Genomic DNA, 23920 nt, shown 5'->3' with positions numbered 1-23920 from the left:
TTTTGATGTTGTAGCATAAGCTTGTGCATATTGTGTGAAGCAGTCAGTGATAACTAATATATATTCATATCCTCCAGAGCATCCCTTTATGTAAAAGAAATACACATATATGACATCAAAATGCTGACTTTTGACAACACTGATGAGGAGAAGTCTGGTTTCTCTTCTTGTCTTTTTGTTTTTAAGACAGCAGAAACTTGAGGACTGGTAATATTCAACCTCTTGTTGCATCTGTGGTCAGAAAACCTGTCTATCACCAGCGGAGTTATCCTCTCCTTGATATTCCGTCTCGTTATGTAATGCTTTAATCACCGTGCCTTTGTATTTCTGTATTTCTCAAGATGAATGAGTTTGTTTTTTGACTCTTTTTTGCACTGCAGGATGCCATCATCACCCATTTTCTTCCATTCTGGCAACAGGCAGACTGGAAACTGTACGATTACAATACAGTGTCGGTACCAGTCCTTACCCTATCAACAACAGGGCCGATGCACCAATCTTCTATTTGAGCCAAACGGATCTCTTCAAGGGGAAAAGGCTGACATTCTGACTCAGTGCAGTTTGTTAAGGAACAAGGTCCCATAAAATGGTCAGTGGCCTTGTCAGTTCATTGCGCAGTAGTGACTGTTGCTTGCACTGATCGAGATGAAAATACCTCCATGCACTCTGCCATAATAGTCTCAATAGCAACAGACATCCTGGAAAGACTGTCAGCATCTACATTCTCAGCATCCAGTAGCATTAAGTTCGGCTGTGGATAATACCTATGTTAGTGGATGTTGGATTGATCAACAATGACAAACAGTTTCACTCTTGTTCTCAGGTTATCAAGGGAATCTCTAAATTGTTCACAGATAGCCCTCTTTAGAGTCAGGAGCAAAAATTTTATCAAATGTAAATGGCAGTTATTTTCAGACCCATTAACTGTACATAGTGCATCTGCAATGACTCGCATCTTCCCAGCCTGCCTTCAGCAAACGTACAGGTAGATGGGATTTCCTGCTTGGCGATTCTGCCAGTCGCACCTCCTCCAGTGCCCATGGATCAGCTGCAGGGACACCCACTGCAGGACCATAAGTCAGCAACAACCAATTATCAACATTTTGTCCCTTTGCCCCTTTAGGGGGTCTGAAGTTGAAAGACCCGAAACCCCCCGTGACCCCAGGTACTATCACTGACGATGTGTCCAAGAAACTGCATCACAAGATGTATCTTAAAACCATATCAGTCTGGCTAAGCCAGTGACGTCCAGGAAGAGACTGGTTGACGACCATGAACAGAGTGGTGACAGTGTGGAGAGACAGCAGACAGCGCGGAAACACAGCAGCTGGGGCAGGAAGGGCCAGCAACCCGCCCTGCATCTTCCGTGAGGAAAAAACACGACTCAGCTACAAAGCATCCCAAAGGAACACAACCCCAGGGGAGCCCGAGAGGGAGGGAGAATGAGCACCCCAACCGGACGGACAACCAGGCAACGACCCATGCAAACAGACAATTGACAACGAGCACTGTCACATGCATATGCGGTAAGAGCTGCAAAAACCCGCGGGGTCTGAAGATCCATCAGACCAAGATGGGATGCTTGGCAAAAGTGCAACCAGAGCAGTGCACAAGGAACTGCCTCAGCGAGCGGCAGGGTGTGACAGGAGGCGACGAGCCCCACAGTCTACTCCAACGACGTATCACGGAGGACCTTGGTGAGACGCAGGAGGGCCCGGGCCAGGGGTCACCCCACAGCGCCCAGAACCTCCACGCTCAGGAAGCACAAGCGCCAGACACCCCACAACAACAAAAACGGGTCAAGTGGCCTCCAGCCAGCAAAACGAGTGAGTGGCAGAGGTTTGATGACAATCTGGATCGTATTCTGGAAGCCACAATGAAAGGAGGGGCTGACAGGAAACTCCAGATTATGGCCACCATGGTCATCAGCCTCGCCACAGAAAGGTTTGGTACAGAGGAGAGGCGTGCTGCTGCAATCCCCTACTCTAAGAATTGCAGGGCAGAGAAGATATCACAGCTGCGTCGGGAACTCAGGGACTTTAAGAAGCAGTTCTTGGTTGCAAGTGAGGACCTGAGACCGGGGCTGGCGGAAATTCGCGTCGTCCTGAGGAAAAAGCTGCTCACCCTTAGAAGAGCAGAGTGGCATAGGAGGCGGGCTAAGGAAAGAGCTAAAAGGTGCGCACCCTTCCTAGCAAACCCCTTTGGGCTCACCAAACAGCTGCTAGGTCAGAAGCACAGCGGTCACCTAGCCTGCACGAAAGAGGAGGTAGATACCTACCTTCATGATTCATACAGCGATGCAGTGAGGGAGGAGGACCTAGAAGAATGCAGAGAGCTGATCAAGCCACCTGAACCAGCTTGTGAGTTTAACACCAAAGCCCCCACCTGGAAAGAAATTCAGACTGTGGTCAAGAAGGCAAGGAACAACTCAGCACCTGGACCCAATGGAGTCCCATACCTGCTTTACAAGAGGTGCCCCAAGCTCCTTCAGCGCCTGGGGAAAATCATAAGGGTGATCTGGAGGAGGGGGGAGGTTACCTATCAATGGAGATCTGCAGAAGGGGTGTGGATCCCAAAGGAAGAGAAGTCTACCACCATTGAGCAGTTCCGAACCATTTCACTGCTCAATGTCGAGGGAAAGATATTTTTCAGTATCCTGTCCCGCCGACTGTCCGACTATCTTCTCCAGAATCAATACATCAACCCTTCTGTGAAAAGGGAGGGATTCCAGGAGTACGAGGATGCCTGGAACACAGCGGGGTAGTGACACAGCTGATAAGGGAGGCTCGAGAGGGGAAAGGGAACCTATCTGTGCTTTGGCTTGACCTGGCTAATGCATATGGCTCCATACCCCACAAGCTGGTGAAAGTGGCATTGGAACGGCAGCACCTCCCATGTAACATCAAGGCCTTAATCATGGACTACTATAACAGCTTTTACCTGAGAATTTCCTCTGGAACAGTCACATCAGAGCGGCACCGGCTAGAGAAAGGGATAATCACTGGATGTACCATTTCAGTGATACTCTTTGCATTGGCTATGAAAATCTTAGTCAAGTCCGCCGAGCCAGAGTGCAGAGGGCCCACAACCAAGTCCGGGATCCGTCAGCCCCCCATATGAGCATTTATGACGGTAACAACTGCGTCAGTTCCAGGATGCGGATGGATCCTCCAGGGCTTGGAGAAGCTCACCACCTGGGCACGCATGCACTTCAAGCCGGAGAAATCCAGGTCTCTAATCCTGAAGGGTGGAAGGGTGACTGACCGGTTCCACTTCTCCCTAGGAGACTCCCATGATCCCATCAGTCACGGAGAAACCTGTGAAAAGTCTTGGCAAGATCTTTGACTGCTCCCTGAAGGATGCAGCCTCTATCAGGACTACCAACAGTCAGCTGGAAGGCTGGCTAACAGCAGTGGACAAGTCAGGTCTCCCGGGGAAGTTCAAGGCATGGATGTACCAGCACGGTATTCTGCCCAGGATACTGTGGCCCTCGCTTTTCTATGAATTTCCTATATCCACCGTGGAAGGGTTTGAGCGGAGGGTCAGCAATCACCTCCGACGCTGGTTGGGGCTTCCCCGGAGTCTCAGCAGCATTGCCCTTTATGGCAATAAAAACAAGCTGACCCTACCAATCAACAGCCTTACTGAGGAGTTCAAGGTCACCAGGGCAAGGGAGGTTTAACAGCACAGGGAATCAAAGGACCCAAAGGTTGCTCAAGCCGGCATCGTGGTGAGGACAGGCAGAAGGTGGAAGGCTCATGAGGCGGTGGACTAGGCAGAAGCTTGGTTGTTCCACAAGGAGCTCTTAGGGTCCGTGGCAACTGTTCGGGCAGGCCTGGGAACTATTCCGACAATGCACCTCAGGAGGCGCAAGGGCAAGGAAAGGCGGGACCAGGTCCAACTCGAGGTGCAGGCTGGTGTCGAAGAACAGCGTGCGAGCCAGTGGGTCGGGCTAAGGCAGCAAGGTGCATGGACTAGATGGGAGGAAGCCATGGACAGGAAGATCTCGTGGACGGAGTTGTGGAAGGCTGAACCACTCCGTATAAAATTCCTCATCCAGTCGGTCTATGATGTCTTGCCCAGCCCGTCAAACCTCTTTCTTTGGGGCCAGGTTGAAACTCCATCATGCACATTGTGCCAGGGAAGGGGAACTCTGGAGCACATCCTTAGCAGCTGTCCGAAAGCACTCGGAGAAGGCCACTATTGTTGGCGCCATGACCAGGTGCTTAAGGCAATTGCTGAGTCCATCCACTCTGCCATTGACCACAGCAAGCGCTTCCAGCCACAGAGGCAGGGTGTGACATTCATCAGAGCCGGGGAACAACCTCCTCCCCAACCAAAGACCCAAACAGGACTTCTGAGAACTGCAAAGGACTGGCAGCTAAGGGTTGACCTCTGCAAACAGCTGAGGTTCCCTGAGGACATCGTAGAAACCCGCCTAAGACCAGACATCGTCCTACATTCAGAGTCCTCGAAGCAGGTCATCGTGCTAGAGCTGACTGTGCCCTGGGAGGAGAGAATGGAGGAAGCCAGCAGAAGAAAGGATGAAAAGTATGCTGAGCTGGTGGAAGACTGCCGCAACAGGGGGTGGCATGCACAATGCTTGCCCATTGAGGTCGGGGGAAGGGGCAGGGAAGTCCCTCTGCAGGGCCTACAGTCTCCTGGGCATCACAGGGGCACGCAAAAGGAGAGCCATCTGTTCAGCGTCAGAGGCTGCTGAGAAGGCATCCAGATGGCTCTGGATCCAGAGGGACAAAGAGTGGATGAGCGCTTCTTGGACACAGGTTGGGAACTGATCACTCCTGGCCGGGTCGCCTGGGTGAGGGGGTCTGAAGTTGAAAGACCCGAAACCCCCCGTGACCCCAGGTACTATCACTGACGATGTGTCCAAGAAACTGCACCACAAGATGTATCTTAAAACCTGAATGCAGTTCCTTTCACCTTTCAGTTCTCCACCAGAGGGCCTCATAGGGCAACAGCCCTGCAAGAGGGTGGACTTTGTGCAGTGCACGCCTGTAGATCATCAAGTCTCATCTGACCGAGGTTAAGAGGAGCCTGTTACCAACCTTTCAGTGCCAGAGTGTTAACGAAGAGTGGTTATCGCCACCAGTGTCCTGGACCTTATCGTGTTCTCTTCCAGCTTATTCTGATCAACAAAAAGCTCTGTGGGATTCTTGAGTTTGTCTACCTATGTTTTACTTCACAAGGTTCCTCTTCCTGTCTGCCCTCCAACAAACTCCATGCTCCAACTCTCCTTGATTTCTGGATCCTGCTGTCTCCACACCTGAGCTACCTACACACTGACTCATTCTCCTGGATTCAATTCATCCCCTCATGGCAGATCCTCAGTCTCCACATTCCTGAGACTCCCCTGACTGCAGAAAGAACCTGGACCCAATGCAATCATACATTCATTTCTTTGTAAAACGCCTTACCGCCTCAGAGTCGTTTGGATCAGTTACTTGCAAAAAAAAAAATGACACTTTATGCTTGGAACATGTCCCGGTGGATGAGCTGCATCAGGGATGCCTCCCTGTCACTCCATTCGGCTGTTATTGGGGTTGGGTGTTCTTTCCCCAGTGCCTGACCTTCCTCCTCAGCTAGAGCCGAAAGCTGCCTTTCTCTGCCAGCTCTTTGACTACCTCAACAGGGTAGATGGTGGTCTTTCAGCCAGCTTCCCAACGCTCAGTAGATAAATTTGCGTATTTGGCCTTCTTGGCCAAATATTGGATATTGTAAGTTCAATGAGGTAAGCTGACCTTGCATTGCTGGACCATACAACAATGTCGGGGCGAAGAGATGTGTTGGCGATCTCAGTGGGGAACTGAAGTTGCCTGTCCAGGTCAACCCTCATTTCCTACTTTCCAATCTAGAAGGGTTGAGCTTCTTTTTGCCTGGTGTGTGTATGTTCTCCACCTTCTGAAACAAAGTTGGTGCTGCTCTCTACTAGTGGTGACTTTTTCTTGTCAACACCTCTCCAGCATTCCAGCTAACTTTCTCAGGATCTTGTTGTGGCCCCATCTCTAGCACCCCTGAGAGAGCGCGATCTTGCAGCCTGACAGTCTGGAGGCTTTCATTGTGGGGATTTCAGATGTAGCAGCATTCCTTGCTCCCAAACCACTGGTGGAGGTTACAGGGGCAGGGAAGTGTGTCTTATGTTGCATGAACGAGAAAGCTTATCATTACCTGTGCCATCTTCCACACGTGTGACCAACTGACGGTAACACTCTCCCAAGTTCTCCAGCTTCCCCGCTGACCCTGCCATGTAGCCTTGATCTTGACTCACTCTTCCTCCATCCTTGCCACTTCCGCTACCACCATCTCCTTCCTCTCTGCCTCTCCCCCATCCAGGGTGTCACAACTTGCTTGACTTTGCTGAGTTCAGCTGCTGGTGGCAATGCGTGAAGCACACATCCCGGTGTTCTGAAGGGGATGTCCCTTGATGGGTCACAACTGTTTTGCCTTTTACTGTGCTGTTCCCTTGTGGTTTCTAGCTTACTGCTCTTTTCCTCTTGCAACTGCCTGGTATGCTTGAAAGGGTCTTTTGAAGAAGCTGGTTCACTCTTTTTGCTGTGCTAGCCTGTGTCTGACCTCCTCCCACAGGACTTTCAGGCCTTCTCTCTCTATCTGCATTGCCTTTCTCCTGTCCTTGTGGAGTTGTCAGAGCCTTTGCACAAACTGGGTGATCTCCTTTGCATTAACACCTCCCAGTGTTTTAGTCAGGTGGGGGCAGCAGCCAAAGCAAGGCAGCACAGACTTCCCTCTCAGTCTCTTGGCAGCCCAGCACTTGAAGGGGACTCATGGCATTCCCAGGCCAAACCTAGAGACTGAGTTCCTCCAGAGTGTCCAGTGTCCTGGTCCTGTCCAGTTTCCCCAGCTGGACATGACCAGAATACCTCACCAGGGAGGCATCCGAACTAGATGCCCAAGCCACCTTATCTGCCTGCTCTCCATGTGGAGGAGCAGCAACTCTACTCTGAGCCCCTCTGACTGTGCTCTTCACCCTTTCTGCAAGGGTGACCCTGGCACCCTGTGGAGAAAGCTCATTTCAGCATCTTGGATCTGAGGTGGGATTGTGGATCCACTGGTAAAGTGGGTTTTGTCTTGTGTGTCTTGGTGACAAAGGAGCTGACCCACAAGTGCAGTCTGCATCACTGCTGACATCGTGTCAATCTCCTGTCCCGCCCTTCCCTCTCATGAACAAGACGCCAACATTCATGAACTTCTCCACTTGGAGAGCTGGCATGGGCGGATGTGTTGACTGATTTGAGCTGTGTTGGGTATCTGCCCATGTCAATGTGAACTGCCAGAGGTATGATAATAGGATCAATCAACTTGTTCAGCCTGCTCTATACCCAGGTTCATTTCTATAATTAAGATGACTTCAACTGCTTCTGTAATTCTTAGCTATCCGTAGCTGAAATTCAGCAGTATCATTAACTGTATCTGCCCACACGACAGTTTTCAGCATTTCACCATTCAGTGGGAATTGGCAAGTAAATGTGCACACAAACAATGAGAGATCTATTGTTCATAAGGTGCAAATCTATTGAATTTTCTAGCCTGTGGGATAACTATGCTCAGTATCAATTGCTTTAATATTTTATATATAATGGTTTATTCAGTAAAATAACATCAATGTAGATGAATAAGAAATTCCAGAGACAAAGGCAAATTAAAACTATATTCCTCAGTTCCTCTACCAAGCGAATAAAGAAACAGCTTGTACCAAAAAACCTGTTAATGTAAACCTTGCCCTTAGGGCCCACCATGTCTGCTGTGGAACCCTGTCCCGAACACCCAGAGGGGACTCCTGGACATTTTTTTTCCCCCGCTCCCTTTGGAGGCTTTAGCAGCCTGCAATAATAGCTGTCATCCTCCGGCCAAAATTGCAGGAGAAACACTGTCCAATGCCAGAAACAATATTGAACTGTTGGAGGCACTGCCATGGTCCTGGAACGAGAGTGACCCTAACTGGGATCCTGTGCTGGAAACAACTTCATCTGCAACTTCAACCCTTTAAGGCTATCCAGCATGGTCTGCTGGTTACACACTCCCATATCCAGCACAAAACCCGTAGGACCTGTCTCAAACTGTCAGGGTATCACACCTGGGTCCAATTCGTAATCGGCGCCAGCTGCAGCACCTGCTGCTAATCAAGATCCCTATAAAGGGCAGCGGCACGCTCTGCCTGCCCCCGCCGGGGGATTGTGGACTCCTGTCACGACTGGCCCCCCTACCCGAGTTCCTGCCTGGGACCTGTCCTGGTGAGACCCAGTCCTGTGTGACTCTGTCTCAGGGCCAGGGACTTACCAGCGACACCCTACCTGCTGTTTCAACCCAAATAAAGCACTTTCAACCCAGATTCCTGCTCCGAGGTGTGGTTCCCTGCCCGAGTCCGCCCCCGTGTCCGAATCCCCCAGCCACCATGGACTCGGGGAACCACACCCACCCAGGCTGGCTCCGTGGGGTGCCAGGAGGCGCCCATTGAGGGGGGGGGTACTGTCAGGGTATCACACCTGGGTCCAATTTGTAATTGGTGCCAGCTGCCGCTAATCAAGATCCCTATAAAGGGCAGCGGCACGCTCTGCCTGGCGCTGGGGGATTGTGGATGTCACAGACCACTGCAGATCCCTGTCACAACCGAACCCCTACCCGAGTTCCTGCCTTGACCCTGTCCAAGATCCCGCCTTCACCCTGCCTGGGGCCCATCCTGCCTACACCCTGCCTGGGGCCTGTCCTGGTGAGACCCAGCCCTGTGCGACTCTGTCTCGGGGCCAGGGACTTACCACCGACACCCTACCTGCCGTTTCAACCCAAATAAAGCGCTTTCAACCCAGATTCCTGCTCCGACGTGTGGTTCCCTGCCCGAGTGCGCTCCGTGACACAAACACAAAGTCGGCCATTGTATTGAGGTTGGAGGGGCAACCTCAAAGGGCTGACCATATCTTTCATCAAGCAGATTCAATGCCCAACTATAAGAGTCCTTTGACTAAAGCAAAAAATAACCTTCCAAGGCTTCCTTTGCTGTTCCTCCAACATATTTCTCAAGGAAGAAAATTTTCTCTGTATCTGGAATATTTTTTCTCTCAATTTAGATTTGAAATTATGACTTCCAGTGATTGAACTGGAGAGGGTCACCATAAAAGATAGTTGGTTCTGGAACCGGTGGCCTCTTGCATGTCATTAGACGTGCCTCCTTCTGATGCATCCTCCTGATGTTACTCTTTTAGTAGAGCAGCCTCTACAGTTTGTCTTTTAATTTTTCTATCAACTTCCTCTTTCTCTTCCCGGAGGCATCAAGACAATGCTACTGCTTCTTGGTCTGCAACTATCTGCTTATCTTTAGCTTGAAATGCATCTAATTCCTCTTGCCTTTGCTCTTGTTCAGTCATGATGTTAAGCACAGCCCTTGTAGCTGCATACTGTGCCTCAGCCCAGTATGCCTGACCAATATGTGCCTGACCAGCCTTCGGTAACAGAGAGACAGATACCAGAGGTTGAAGAAGCAAATACAAAGCCGGCTTCAGGCCAAAGCATCTCATAGTCATCTTCCTGTATCCGAGACTTAGCATTCAATTTTATGGCAGTGGTGATTGAGATACTTTTATCAAATTTAGAATGCATGTCATGAACTGGAGTGTCAACTGTCCTGTAGGCATTATAGATATGATTAAGTTTGGCCATTTCCTTTTCAATGCGAACTACATGTTCTTGAATAATGTCATTTGGATGGTTGTGTTCCACAGATCTTTTTGTGACTTTGGTATTACTTTCCAACATTCGTAAACATCATTAAAACGGAGCAGTAATGACTTCAACTTGGCCATCTGTAGACTTTTGTCTTTCTTCTGTAAATCGACTATGGTGCCTAATTGCTGTACCTCAGGTAATGTCTTACTTTCAGGCGGATCTGTATTGCCCCCACCACATCGAGACATGATGAACAGCAGCAAGAGGCCCAAGTCAAAATGCAAACAATTTTCAGACAAATAATCCAAAATTCTTCACACACTTACCAAAATGGCTGGTCAACATGAGTCAACGAAACCCATTACACAACGCAGGCAAAGTCCTAAATGCACTAGGTTGAACACCAAACAGCAAAGACAAGGACAATGCAAAAAATAATAATAAAGGGACCTCAGCAATGCAAATACTTCAATTCAGTTGGATTTATCCAATCGCATTTCTTTTCCCCTTTTCTGAAATGTGTTTCTTGGATGTCACCATCAACCCCGGGTACTCATGAACCCACATCCAAAAATGTTCATTCATTGTTTGGAGTCATGGCAACAAATATTCGGAATTCTGGCGTCTTCAGCAAAAGGACAAGGTAACTTCCTCTTGATTCTTGTTTCAATCGCAAGGACAGCTTCAGTCCAAATGACAACATTAATCTTCTGTGGCAAGGGTAGCTCCAAGTTCGACTATCACTCCATCCAGGAAACACGCTAGACAAAGTTCCTTTGTCACTGATGGATATTTATTTCTTGTTGTAAGTTCAATCCACTGTCGAACTATTAAAACAGTACCATAATACAGAATAAGAATAAGAATAAGAATAAGAAAAAAAACAATTTTATTTATCCCGAAGAAAATTGTTGAAAAACAGACAACCTGTCGCCCAAACAAAATACAGAAATGTCAAAGGAATCGTACATAATAAAATACAAATACCTCACTGGGAGCATGCTGCTGAGAGGGAAATTAACTTAAATCTTCAGGGACCAAACTTTTGAACAGCGCGCGTCTTGCTAGCTTGAACCTCGAGTCAGAAGCCGTCACCCCTTAGGGAAAGTGCACAGCATCCAAAGGCGTCCGTGCGAAACCCCACCCAAACAATAACTATATATATTCCCTATTTTCCGCACCATGAGGCGCATCAGATTATGAGGCGCACCTTCAATGAATGGCCTATTTAATAAAAAAAAATCATATATAAGGCACACCGCATTATAAGGAGCATATGATAGAAGCTACAGTAGTGGCTGGGGTTGCGTTATGCATCCACCAAATGGAGCTGTGCTAAAGGGAAAACAGTCAGATAAGTCAGTCAAACTTTATTAATAGAATACATACCAACGTAATGGCAACTCTGTTCACTCCCAAAAAAGTTAGTGCTTTTACAATAAGGTATTGTACCTACTGTTGGCTCTTACCAGTATTTGCGCCATCGTCGTTGAAAATAATGTATTTCAAACTCTGTTTGTCACAGTTCAAAGCGTTTCATAATACAAAAGCACCAAGAAGGACCGCCTCTAGATTCATTGATGTTTATGTCGCTACCCAGCGCTGTTGACCTCATTTGGATAGTGACTGTAGAGACGCTCCTATTTGCTGCTCTCTGTTCAACAACCAACTGCACAAGTTTCTCCTTTAACTGTAGCCATCTCGCTCTGTTTCCTCAGAAACTCTTTCTAGTCTTTGTTACTTGGCGCAGGTCATCTTGTTGCTTCCTCACTTCCGTACCATTGATTTGTTAATGTTGAATTCTCTCGCTACTGCTATATTCCCGTGTTGTACTGCGTGACTGATGGCATTGAGTTTAAACTCTGCGTGGTAAGCGTGTCTCTTGAAATGTGCCATTCTGGGGTCTTTATACCTGCACAAGTGGTGTGGGACTGGAATTCCCCTTTACCGTTTTTACCGCTACTACTTTGGCGACGTGCGTACACACACATATATGGAAATGAAAATGAAACTTTGCGCAGTCATATATCCCAGCATGCACTGCGCGCTACTTCTTTTACGGGAGAAAATGGAGTCGGCAGCTGCTTCCCGTAGTTGCGAGACCTCTTGCAGCTCAATATTGATCTATATATAAGGCACACCGCATTATAAAGCACACTGACGGTTTTTGAGAAGATTAAAGGCTTTTGGGTGCAGTTTTCTTTGGGTGCAGTTTTCAGCCAAAAATGCTACCGGCTGCCCTGCATTCACCACGTGCTGTTCAACCACTGCCCCCATGGGTCTATCAGACACATTGGTCATTAAAGCTATGGATGCCATGGATGTGAGATGGGTGAGCTTTGTTCTGTCAAAGGCCAGGATATGTTTGGAGCCCTGTAAAGAAGGTGGAAAGCACAAAGGAGGAAATGGATATAAAACATTTCCCATGCCCAAGAACTCCTGCAATGCCTTTATAGAGGCTGGGCAGGGAAATTTTGCCACCACTTGCAGCTTAGAAGGCAATGGGACAGTGTCTTGTGTTGAAATGCAGTGACCCAAGAAGGCAATCGCCAAACTGACATTTGGCTGTTATCGTGTAGATGACAGAAAACCTGTCAATGTGCTCAAGAAGCTCTTCAGCTGACAGTCTGGCCACCTATATGTAGTAGAGATAAATGAACACGTAAGCAAGGTCACGCAACACAGAGTCCATCAACCACTGAAAAGTTTGTGCTGCCCCTTCAAGTTGAAAGGCATGCCCATGAACTCAAAGAGCCCAAATGGGTTAATCACGGTCTTAGGCAGTTCTCTGTGAGCAGAGAATATGATAGCAGTGCATCAGGTCCACCTCAGAGAAAGTAGTGATACCTGCCAGCCATATGGAGAAGTCCTATACATGGGGGGGATGGGATTGCAATCATTCGTGGTGATGTTGTTCAAATGGGTCAGAAGCCATTCCCGCACCATCTCCCGACACTGCTCCAACACCACACTCTGGACAATGAACTCTCTGGTAGCTAGCATGAGAGCTCATGCAGGAGCTGGTGCAGGAAAACGTGCTGGAAGAGGAAAAACTCAGTAGAGGGAGGCAAGTTCTTTAGTTCCTTTGCGAAAGTAACAAAGGGATGCCATGTACCAGAAGAGCACGAAGATGCAAACCATGCCCCCACTCACAGTCCTGTAGAGTGAGAGGTACCGCCCCCAGTGTCTACCACATCAAAACATTTGAAGCACACCACATTTAGATAAACTTAACTGAACTGAAATAGATAGAAGTTCTCAGCAGACCTCCAAGGTGAGTGACCCAACCAACACACAAGGGTCAATCCTTAATGTCATCATCAGCATGTCTATGTAGCGCTACCATATCCCCTACCGCATCAAGGAAATTATTATTGCTACCTTGAAGGATTCAAGCTATCATTCAATACTGCCTATTTTACAACCCACTGGCAGGACCTGGAAAAGGGAATTGTAAGGGGTTGCGCCATCTCCACCCTCCTGTTCGTCATGGGAATGAACCTGCTCATAGCCGCTGCACGATAGGGAATCCAGGGGGCCATAATTGGAGTCAGGTGCCTGCTAACATCCAATAAAAGGCATTATGGACAACCTCACTTTTACACATTCAATCCATGTGCAAGCAAGATGGATACTGAAGTTATTTGATGTCATGGCAACGGGAGGTTGGATAAAGTTCAAGTCAAAGAAATCGAGAAGCATGGTAATCAGAAGAGGAAAAGTAACTAGCAAGTTTGAGCTGCAAGTACAAGGGGAAATTATATAATTGATTGAGGAATTGTGCCTGGGGCATAAGTGCCTGGGGAAATGATATGATGGATCTCTGACCGACAGATGCAACATTTCTAGGATGGAGAAACAGGCTGAAGAATGGTTAAGTTAAATTGAGCAGTCAGGATAACCAGGAAAGTTCAAGACCTGCTCTTCCAGCACAGTCTGCTACCAAGACTCATTTGGTTACTAACAGCCTCTTAGGTGCCTTTGACAGCAGTGGAAGGAGCTGAGAAGAGAGTGAAAAAACATCTACACAAGTGGCCTGGAATCCCACCAAGCTTCACGTCAGTATGGCTATACATCAGGTCTGGCCACTCACAAGTACCCCTGTCATCAGTGGTTGAAGAGTTGAAGGTAGAAAAGTGCAGGCTTGTGGTGATGTACGAGGATTGATGAAAAGGTCAGAAGTACAGGTGTCACAATGAGATCAAGATGCAAATGGGGAGCTGATACATCAGTAGCACAAGCTGAAAGCGCGCTGAAGCTGAAGAACATCACCAGGAACCCATGCGTGGGGAAAAAGGACTCAGATCCACCCACTTCCAGCAGGGGGGAAAAGCAGACCCGGTGAAAGGGAGAGACATGATCCATGCTGAGGTCCAGCACCCGGAGGAAGAAAAGCACAGGTTTAGAGCCATCAAACTAGGATCACAAGGAGTCTGGACAAAGTGGGACCTAAGAGGAAGATCATGTGGCCTGAAATCTGGAGACTGGACTCCTTTCACTTCTCTTTCCTGCTCCATTCAGTGTATGAAACTCTTCCATGTCCAACGAAACTCCACAGTTGGGGAATGAGGGAGGAACCACTGTGTAGGCTTTGGGGAGGGAGTGGAACAACGGGACACATACTTGTAGGGTGCAAGCCAGCTCCAACCAGGGGAGATACAAATTGTACCATGACAAGATCCTTAGTGAATTGGCTGACATCTTGGAGCATGGGAGATTGAAGAAGCATCAGACCAATATGAGGCCAATACCATCCACCCAGTTTATTAGAGGAGGAGAACTCACTATCTCCCAAGAAGACAGAGAAGAACCTTCTCCTCAGCACAATCCTGGGAGATGAAGGTGGACCTAGAAGGTGATTACTCTTCCCCCAGGTTGTGCAAAATTTGCTAGGGCCAGATGTGGTCTTGGGAGGCAAGGAAGATCATCCTGATCAAACTGACTCTACCTTGGGAAGAGGGATGCGAGGAGGCTTATGAGAGGAACCACCAAGTATCTGGACCTCATTGAACAGTGCAGGGACAAAGGATGGCAGACCTGGCTATTCCCAGTTGAGGTCAGGTGTAGGGGTTTTCCAGCACGGTCTGTGTGGAAGACGCTCACAGCTCTGGGAATAGCTGGAAGGGAGAGGAAGGGAACTGTCCATTGTTTAGAGGAGGCAGCAGATAGAGTATTGTATTGCTCTGGATTAGGAGAGAGGAGTTATGCTTGGGGGCCAGGAGGAGATGGGCAGTTACAGGCCATCACTGCTGACCTGCCAACTGAACGGAGGTGTGGCTCATCGAAATGCCCGATGAAAGTTGGATCCACCTGACGAGATCTTCTCCTGGTTGAAAGTTACAGTCATGTGGACATGAATGATTTAGACAGCACCAATGTAGATGCATCTGATAGTGACTCATATGCTTTTATGAATAGATGAATTATGACAAAAAGGTTTTGCAAAGTTACAGGTGACTTGCTATTCCAAACTATATTCTCACACAGCTTTATTTTAAAAGGAAAAGCGTCCTTTTATTTTAAGAATATGCTATGAGTTTTGAAATAGTATCTGTCATAGTACATCATATTCAAACATTAAGGATTCATTGGACCAGAAAGTGTTTTGCTATCTTCACAGTGATATGATGAGCAGAGGCAAAAAAGGCTGGCAGGCAGTTAGGAATTCATGAACGTTTTTTAATTATTTTCATTACAAAGGTAATACTGACTTGTCAAGACTTGTAATCACTGGAGACCTGACAAAAAATGAATGAGGTGATTAAAAAGGCAAGCAAAACTGCACTGATTCAACACCTACTAATACAGGTAAGAAAAACAGATTTTGGAGATGAAATGAGCAAAAACACAATATAACTAGAGTCCATTAATGATTTTGGCAAGGCTTAAAAGTAGATATGTATTTTCACATATAAATGAAAATAGATCATGTAGTCGATTATGGTTATCCACAGGCACCACAGTGAATCCATGGATCAAGCAGGTCAGATGAAAAAAAACTATTTTCAAGTAGTATCAGGAGGTATAAATAAACACCTCCTCTTTGTGAATGTTTGTGTGTTTGCGCTCTTGAATGTGTGTGTTGGAGTGTGTTTGGAGAAAAAAAACTCAGTGGTGTAACTCACTGGCCCGTGTCTCTCCAAGCTTGCCTTGGGGGGACACGGAGCAGTGTCTCCCTGTGCCGGTCCCAAGCCCGGATAAATGCAGAGGGTTGCGTCAGGAAGGGCATCCGGTGTAAAGCTTTTGCCAAAACCAAATTTGCGAGACAACCAAAACTATACCATACCGGATCGGTCGCGGACCGGGTTAACAACGACCGCCATTGGTACTGATGACCTACAGGGTACTAATGGAAATTGGGCTACTGTGGGTCGAAGAACAAGAACAAGAAGAAGAGGAGGAGTGCGTGTTCGGAAACAGAGAGAGAGGAGGAAAGGAAAGAGTATGGGACTGAGAGTAGGGACTTTGAATGTTGGGACTATGACAGGAAAAGGTAGAGAGTTGGTGGACATGATGCAGAGAAGGAAGGTGGATATACTGTGTGTCCAGGAGACCAGGTGGAAAGGTAGTAAGGCTAGAAGCTTAGGAGCAGGCTTTAAGTTGTACTATTATGGTACTGACAAGAAGAGAAATGGAGTTGGAGTTATCTTGAAGGAGGAGTTTGTTAGGAACGTCCTAGAGGTGAAAAGAATGTCAGATAGACTTATGAGTCTGAAACTGGAAATTGAAGGTGTGATGCTCAATGTTGTTAGTGGCTATGCCCCGCAGGTGGGATGTGAATCTGAAGAGAAGGAGAAGTTCTGGAATGAGTTGGATGAAGTGATGCAGAATATTCCCAGAAATGAGAGAGTGGTCATTGGTGCAGACTTCAATGGACATGTCGGTGAAGGCAATAGAGGGGATGAAGAAGTGATGGGCAGATTTGGTATCCAGGATAGGAATGCAGAGGGACAGATGGTGGTAGATTTTGCAAAAAGGATGGAAATGGCTGTAGTGAATACCTTTTTCCAGAAAAAACAGGAACATAGGGTAACTTATAAGAGCAGAGGTAGAAGCACGCAGGTAGACTACATCTTGTATAGACGAGGTAACCTGAAAGAGATCAGTGACTGCAAAGTAGTTGTAGGTGAGAGTGTAGCCAGACAGCATAGGATGGTGGTTTGTAGGATGACTCTGGTGACAAGGAAGATGAAGAGGACAAAGGCAGAGCAGAGGACGGAATGGTGGAAGCTGAAAAGGGAGGAGTGTTGCATGGTTTTCAGGGAGGAATTGAGAAAGGGTCTGGGTGGTCAGGGTGAGCTTCCAGATGATTGGACAACAACAGCTAGTGTTATCAGGGAGACAGGTAGAAGAGTACTTGGTGTGTCATCTGGAAGGAAAGTAGATAAGGAGACTTGGTGGTGGAATGAGGAAGTGCAGGAGTGTATACAGAGAAAGCGGTTAGCGAAAAAGAAGTGGGATACTGAGAGGACTGAAGAGAACAGACAGGAGTTCAGGGAGATGCGGCGAAAGGTAAAGATAGAGGTAGCAAAGGCAAAACAAAGGGCTTATGATGACTTGTATGCTCGGTTGGATAGCAAGGAGGGTGAGAATGATCTATACAGGTTGGCGAAACAGAGAGATAAAGATGGAAAGGATGTACAACAGGTCCGGGTGATAAAGGACAGAGAGGGAAATGTATTGACAGATGCTAGAAGAGTGATGGGAAGATGGAAAGAGTACTTTGGAGAACTGATGAATGTGGAAAATGAAAGAGAGGCAAGGGTAGAAGAGGTGACTATTGTAGACCACAAAGTAGCAAAAATTAGTAAAAGTGAAGTGAGGAAGGCATTGAAGAGGATGAAGAGTGGAAAAGCAGTTGGTCCTGATGATATACCTGTGGAGGTGTGGAAGTGTCTAGGAGAGGCAGCGGTAGATTTTCTGACTAGATTATTCAACAGGATCTTAGAGAGTGAGAAGATGCCTGAAGAATGGAGACAAAGTGTGATGGTGCCTATTTTCAAGAATAAAGGGGATGTGCAGAATTGTGGCAACTACAGAGGGATAAAGTTGATGAGCCATACAATGAAGTTATGGGAAAGAGTATTGGAAACTAGACTGAGAGCAGAAGTCAGCGTTTGTGAACAGCAGTATGGCTTCATGCCTAGGAAGAGTACTACAGATGCAGTATTTGCGTTGAGAATGCTAATACAAAAGTACAGAGAAGGCCAGAGGGAGTTGCATTGCGTTTTTGTAGACCTAGAAAAAGCATATGACAGGGTGCCAAGAGAGGAGCTCTGGTATTGTATGAGGAAGTCTGGAGTGGCAGAGAAGTATGTTAGACTGGTGCAGGACATGTATGCTAGCTGTGAGACACTGGTACGGTGTGCTGTAGGGGTAACAGAGAAGTTCAAGGTGGAGGTGGGACTCCATCAGGGATCAGCTCTGAGCCCCTTCTTGTTCGCAATGGTGATGGATAGGCTGACAGATGAGGTTAGACAGGAATCCCCATGGACCATGATGTTTGCGGATGACATTGTGATCTGTAGTGAGAGCAGACAACAGGTAGAGGAAAATCTAGAGAGGTGGAGGTATGCTCTGGAAAGGAGAGGAATGAAAGTTAGTCGCAGCAAGACAGAATATATGTGTGTGAATGAGAGGAACTCGGGTGGAGCGGTGAGGCTACAGGGAGTGGAGATCAAGAAGCTGGAGGATTTCAGATACTTAGGGTCAACAGTCCAGAGCAACGGAGAGTGCGGAAAAGAGGTGAAGAGACGGGTCCAAGCAGGTTGGAATGGGTGGAGAAAAGTGTCAGGGGTACTATGTGATAGAAGACTATCGGCCAGAATAAAAGGAAAGGTGTACAAGACAGTGGTGAGACCAGCGATGATGTATGGACTAGAAACTGTTACAATGACCAAAAGACAGCAGGCAGAACTAGAGGTCGCAGAGATGAAGATGTTGAGGTTCTCTTTGGGAGTGACCAGGATGGATAGGATCAGGAATGAGTCTATCAGAGGGACGGCACATGTTAGATATTTTGGAGAGAAGGTCAGAGAAGCCAGACTGAGATGGTTCGGTCATGTACAGAGAAGAGATAGTGAATATATTGGTAAATGGATGCTGGAACTGGAGCTGCCAGGCAAGAGGTCTCGAGGAAGACCAAAGAGAAGATTTATGGACGTAGTGAGAGAGGATATGAAGGTAGTTGGAGTGAGAGAGGAAGATACAGAGAATAGGGTTAGATGGAGAAAGTTGACTCGCTGTGGCGACCCCTAACGGGAAAAGCCGAAAGAAGAAGAAGAAGAAGAAGAATGTGTGTGTTGGAGTGTGTTTGGAGAAAAAAAACTCAGTGGACCCTATGTTTGGTAAGCTTGCTGCATAAAAATCTTGGTTTAACAAGTAGTCTGACAGCGGTTTTGTGAACTACTGTTGACTGATCCAATGTGTGCCAGTCACAGTCAGTCACCTGGGATTAGCACCATTCCGAACTGTTACTCTGTTTCCATGTGTGGTGGAAATAATTTCTTCCTTCTTAAAAAGCAATCTTGATGAGACAATAATCCAGTAAAGTGATTATTTTATTGTTGCAAGACGAGAGTATAGATAGGCAACACCAGTAGTCTTTAATACTTGGGCGTTTGCGATTTTCTTTTAAAAGAGAGAAGGTTGGACTCTTTTTATCATGCTAAAAACATTTTACATTGATCACTCTCAAGCATAATATTGTATAAATTCATGGCTCTTATATCATTGTATGAAAGTCATGATTATCTAGAAAGTTGGTTGATAAGTCAGTGTAGGTTCCTAGCTACATATGCAAGTTATATAATGGGAGTAAACAGTAAATCATAAAAACACCTTGTTATGGAGACGCTCACAATAAATCAGATAGGTACATGTCAATGCTTCAGCTTTCTTTCTTGGGGTTATACCCCTGAGGGACAGTTTCACATTGATTACAACCTAGGTGTCAGGGTCTCACAGCTGGGTTCAATTCGTAATCGGCGCCAGCTGCATCAGCGGCCGCTAATCAAGACCCCTCAAGACCCCCCTGCCACCCTGCCTGGGGCCCGTCCTAGTGAGACCCAGCCTTGTGCGACTCTGTCACGGGGCCAGGGAATTGCCAGCGACTGCCTACCTAAATAAAGCGCTTCAACCCTGATTTCAGCCCCGGTGGTATGGTTCCCTGCCCGAGTCCGCCCCCGCGTCTCGTGACATTAGGTTTCTCATATTCAGAGTCAGAAACACTCAGAACAGAGACACATCTGTTCCAAGTGCTCGACTCATCAAATTCTTCCAGTATGAGGTCAGAGTCAGCCTCATACTGGAGGAACATACAAGAGGAAATGTGGCGCAAACATGGGCAGCAGCCTGCAAGATTGCTCTCGTACATTCAAGTGTCTCAATTTTTATTGCTTTTTTTCATTGCTCTTGCAATTATCCTTAAAGTAGTAATGCTATAATAATAATAGAACCATGGGTGTTTCATGCGAGCTCAGTCATGTGTTTCATGCAGACATTGCACCAGGACAACATAATGGATTTGAGCGTGTGTTTCCCAGGCTTTCAGTTAGGCAATGGGAAAGGAGTTGCATTGACAGCATCAAGAAAAAGGCAAGTGGAGTCACTGTTTACATTAACAACAAGTGGTGCAACCCTGGATACATTGAACTGCTAGCAGTAAGTCTCCATCCATATTATTTGCCCAGAGAGTTTTCCCAGGCCATTATTATTGTTGTTTACATTCCTCCCATGGCAGTTGCGTTGCTGCAACTGCGGGACTACAGACTCTGCACTCCAATGCTTTTGGAGCAATCACTAGGGATTTTAACCATGTCACCTTTGAACCGACCCTTCCAACTTTTAAACAGTTTGTACACTGTAAGACCATAGAGGATAAAACCCTGAATCTGCTGTATGTAATGCTAAAATGGTATACAGCTCCATATACAGCTCCATAGCTCCCCCAGGTCAGATCAAAACCTGGTCCACCTGAAGCCTCTCTATATTCCTGAACTCCAGCAGCAACCATTGACCACCAGATTGGTTTGATGGTGGTCACAGGAGGCTGAGGAGGGCCTACAGTACTGCTTTGAGGTGACTGACTGGGATGTTTTCTATGATGCATATGCGGAGGACATAGATGGAAAAATTGCATAAGTGACTACATTAACTTATGTACAGATAGTGTAGTCTCCACAAAAACCATACATTGCACCCTCAACAATTAACCAGTGGCGACAAAGAACATAAAGGCGACACTGAGCAAGAAAAAGGTGGCATTCAGGAAAGGTGACAAAGAGGAATTTAAGTGGGTGCAAATTGAACTGAGGGAAAAGATTGCGGTTAATAAGGAATCATAAAGGAGGAGGTTGGGGAGCAAACTCCAACAAATCAATATGAGGGAGTTGTGGAGTGGTCTGTGAACCATCACTGGTCGTGAAAAAAAGAGTGATGAGGGGGGTGGAAGTGTTGTATCCTGTCCCATTCAACCTCACCACGATGTGTGGGTGGATTCAGCATACAGTCGTCTGGGTCTGATCTTCTATTCCCTGAAAAGCAACAAAGTGTGTCAGTTTACAAAGTCTGACTGTCTATGCTTTCCTGTCCTAATGTTTTTATAATAAAAAAAATGGAATGTGCAGTTGTAGGGGTCTTCTTCTCATTGGTTGTTGACTGTTGTTATGGTCTTCTCCTCGAGACGTAGCTTCCATGGATTGGCCCGTTGTTATCTGACCACTTACATTTTTTCTGTTCCTCAGAACAGGGGAGTTATCTTGAGGGGGGAGTTTGTTAGGTGAAAAGAATGTCAGATAGACTTATGAGTATGAAACTGGAAATTGAAGGTGTGATGCTCAGTGTTGTTGGTGGCTATGCCCTGCAGATGGGATGTTAGTTTGAGGAGGAGACGTTCTGGAGTGACACAGATGAAGTGATGCAGAATATCCCTGGAGATGGGAGAGTGGTATCGGTGCAGACGTCAAAAGGTATGTTGGTGCAGGCAATAGAGGGGATGAAGAAGTGATGGATAGATTTGGTATACAGGATAGGAACACAGATAGACAGATGGTGGTAGATTTTGCAAAAAGAATAGAAATGGTTGTAGTGAACACTTTTTTTCCAGAAAAGACAGGAACATGAGGTAATTCATAAGAGTGGAGGTAGGAGCACATAGGTAGACTACATCTTGTACAGACAAGGTATCTTGAAAGAGATCAGTGACCACAAAGTAGAGAGATTGTAGCCAGACAGCATGGGATGCTGGTTTCTAGAATGACTCTGGTGACAAGGATGATCAAGAGGACAAAAGCAGAGCAGAGGACAAGGTGGTGGAAGCTGAAAAGGGATGAGTGTTGCATGGTTTTTAGGGAGGAGTTGAAGAAGGCTCAAGGTGGTCAGGGTGAGCTTCCAGATGATAGGACAACAACAGCTAGTGCTATCAGGGAGACAGGTAGGAAATTATTTGGTGAGTCATCTGGACAGAAAGTAGATAAGGAGACTTCGTGGTGTAATAAGGAAGTGCAGGAGTAGATACAGAGAAAGTGGTTAGCAAAGAAGGAGTGGGATACTCAGAGGACTGAAGAGAGAAGACAGGTATACAGGGAGATACAACGTAAAGTAAAGATAGAGGTAGCAACGGCAAACAAAGGGCGTACGATGATCTGTATGCTCAGGTGGACAGTAAAGAGGGAGAAAATGATCTATACAGGGTGGTGAAACAGAGAAATAACGATGGAAAGGATGTAAAACATTTCCAGGGGATCAAGGATAGAGAGGGAAATGCATTGACAGATGCTAGAAGAGTAATGAGAAGATGGAAAAGGTACTCGAAGAGCTGATGAATGTGGATAATGAAAGAGGCCAGGGTAGAAGAGGGGACTATTGTAGACCACAAAGTAGCAGGGATTAGTAAAAGTTAAGTGAGGAAGGCATTGAAGAGGATGAAGAGTGGAAAGGCAGTTGGTCCTGATGATATACAGGGACACAAAAGGGGAACATCCTTGCTCCCTCCCTGTTACACTTTTCACCTCTGACTTCAGCTTCTGCTCACAGTCATTGCACCTGCAGAAGTTCTCAGACAACTCTGCCATCAATGTATCAGCGGAGGCCAGGAGGCTGAGTATAAGACCACATGAAACTCAACTAACAAAGACAAAGGAGCTGATGGTGGACTTTAGGAAAACTCCATGCTAACTCCAAACTCCATCTACATCAATGAGACATATGTGGACATTATGGATGGGTACAAGTACCTGAGCATCCATATAGACAACGAACTAGACTAAAAACACAGATGCCATTCACAAGAATGGTCAGTGTCTAATTCTTTCTCAGGAGACTCAGATCTTTCAACATCTCCAGAGCCATGCTGCAGATATCTTATCACACAGTGGAGTCCAGCGTCATCTTCTACACTGTAGTGTGCTGGGGCAGTAAGCTGAAGGCAGTCAACGCTAACAGACTAAATAAGCTCACCAGGAAGGCTGGCTCCATCCTAGGAATTGCATTGGACTCCAGCAGAAGTGTCCTTCTCCTGTACACATCGGTCAATGTTGGAGCCTTTCGTCAAAAGAATTTTGTTCGGGATATTAAAGTTCTATTCTATTCAGTTCTACCTCTTGATTCAATAACTGACAATTAATTAGTTTTGAACCCACTGTCTGCTGAACAAATTTAGTTAGAAGGGATTCTTTTCCGCCTCTCAACAAAGGCGGACACTTTTCTTTCTCCCTCCCTTCAATTTTCTCCCCTGGTTGCTGCTCTTTGTCTTGTGCTGTCTTTGTCTGACTATTGGAGTCTCTCTTTTGCGCTTCATCTAAAACCCAAAATGGAATTGATCAGCTGAACTTTCAACCTAATTGATCCATCCCCGATGCCTACAAAGCTTCCCACCCCCCTTGGCACTGCTGACCACCGCTCCATCCTACTTGCTCTTGCCTATGCACCGTTGGTAAGGGGAGCTGGTAGATTAACCAAGATCATCAAGCAGTGCACGCCAGACAGCATTTATTGGCTTTGGGGACGCTTTGAATCCATGTATTGGGATAAACTTGTGTCCACATCCAAGGATATCTGTGAGCAGGTGGACACTGTCTCATCCCACATCTTCTTCTATGTCGAAAACATCATGCTAACAACAAACTCTGGGTGACCAAAGAAGTAATAAAGATTCTCCAGAAGAAAAAAAGAATCTTTACCAGAGATTGAGAAAAAAGGAGGTAAATAAGTAGTTCAAACAAGCCAT

The 23920-nt window shown here is 46.7% G+C and overlaps 1 pseudogene; it reads left to right on the top strand.

The window, feature by feature from the left end:
- Positions 1-1477: 1477 nt before the first annotated feature.
- Positions 1478-4796, top strand: LOC147228664 (uncharacterized; annotated as a pseudogene).
- The last annotated feature ends 19124 nt before the right edge of the window (positions 4797-23920 follow it).

This window comes from Fistularia commersonii, chromosome 12 (genome assembly GCF_037954325.1).
Source record: "Fistularia commersonii isolate RoL2024-O1a breed Wild chromosome 12, RoL_Fcom_v1.0, whole genome shotgun sequence".
NCBI lineage: Eukaryota > Metazoa > Chordata > Actinopteri > Syngnathiformes > Fistulariidae > Fistularia > Fistularia commersonii.
This window is presented reverse-complemented; position numbering and strand designations above follow the sequence as displayed.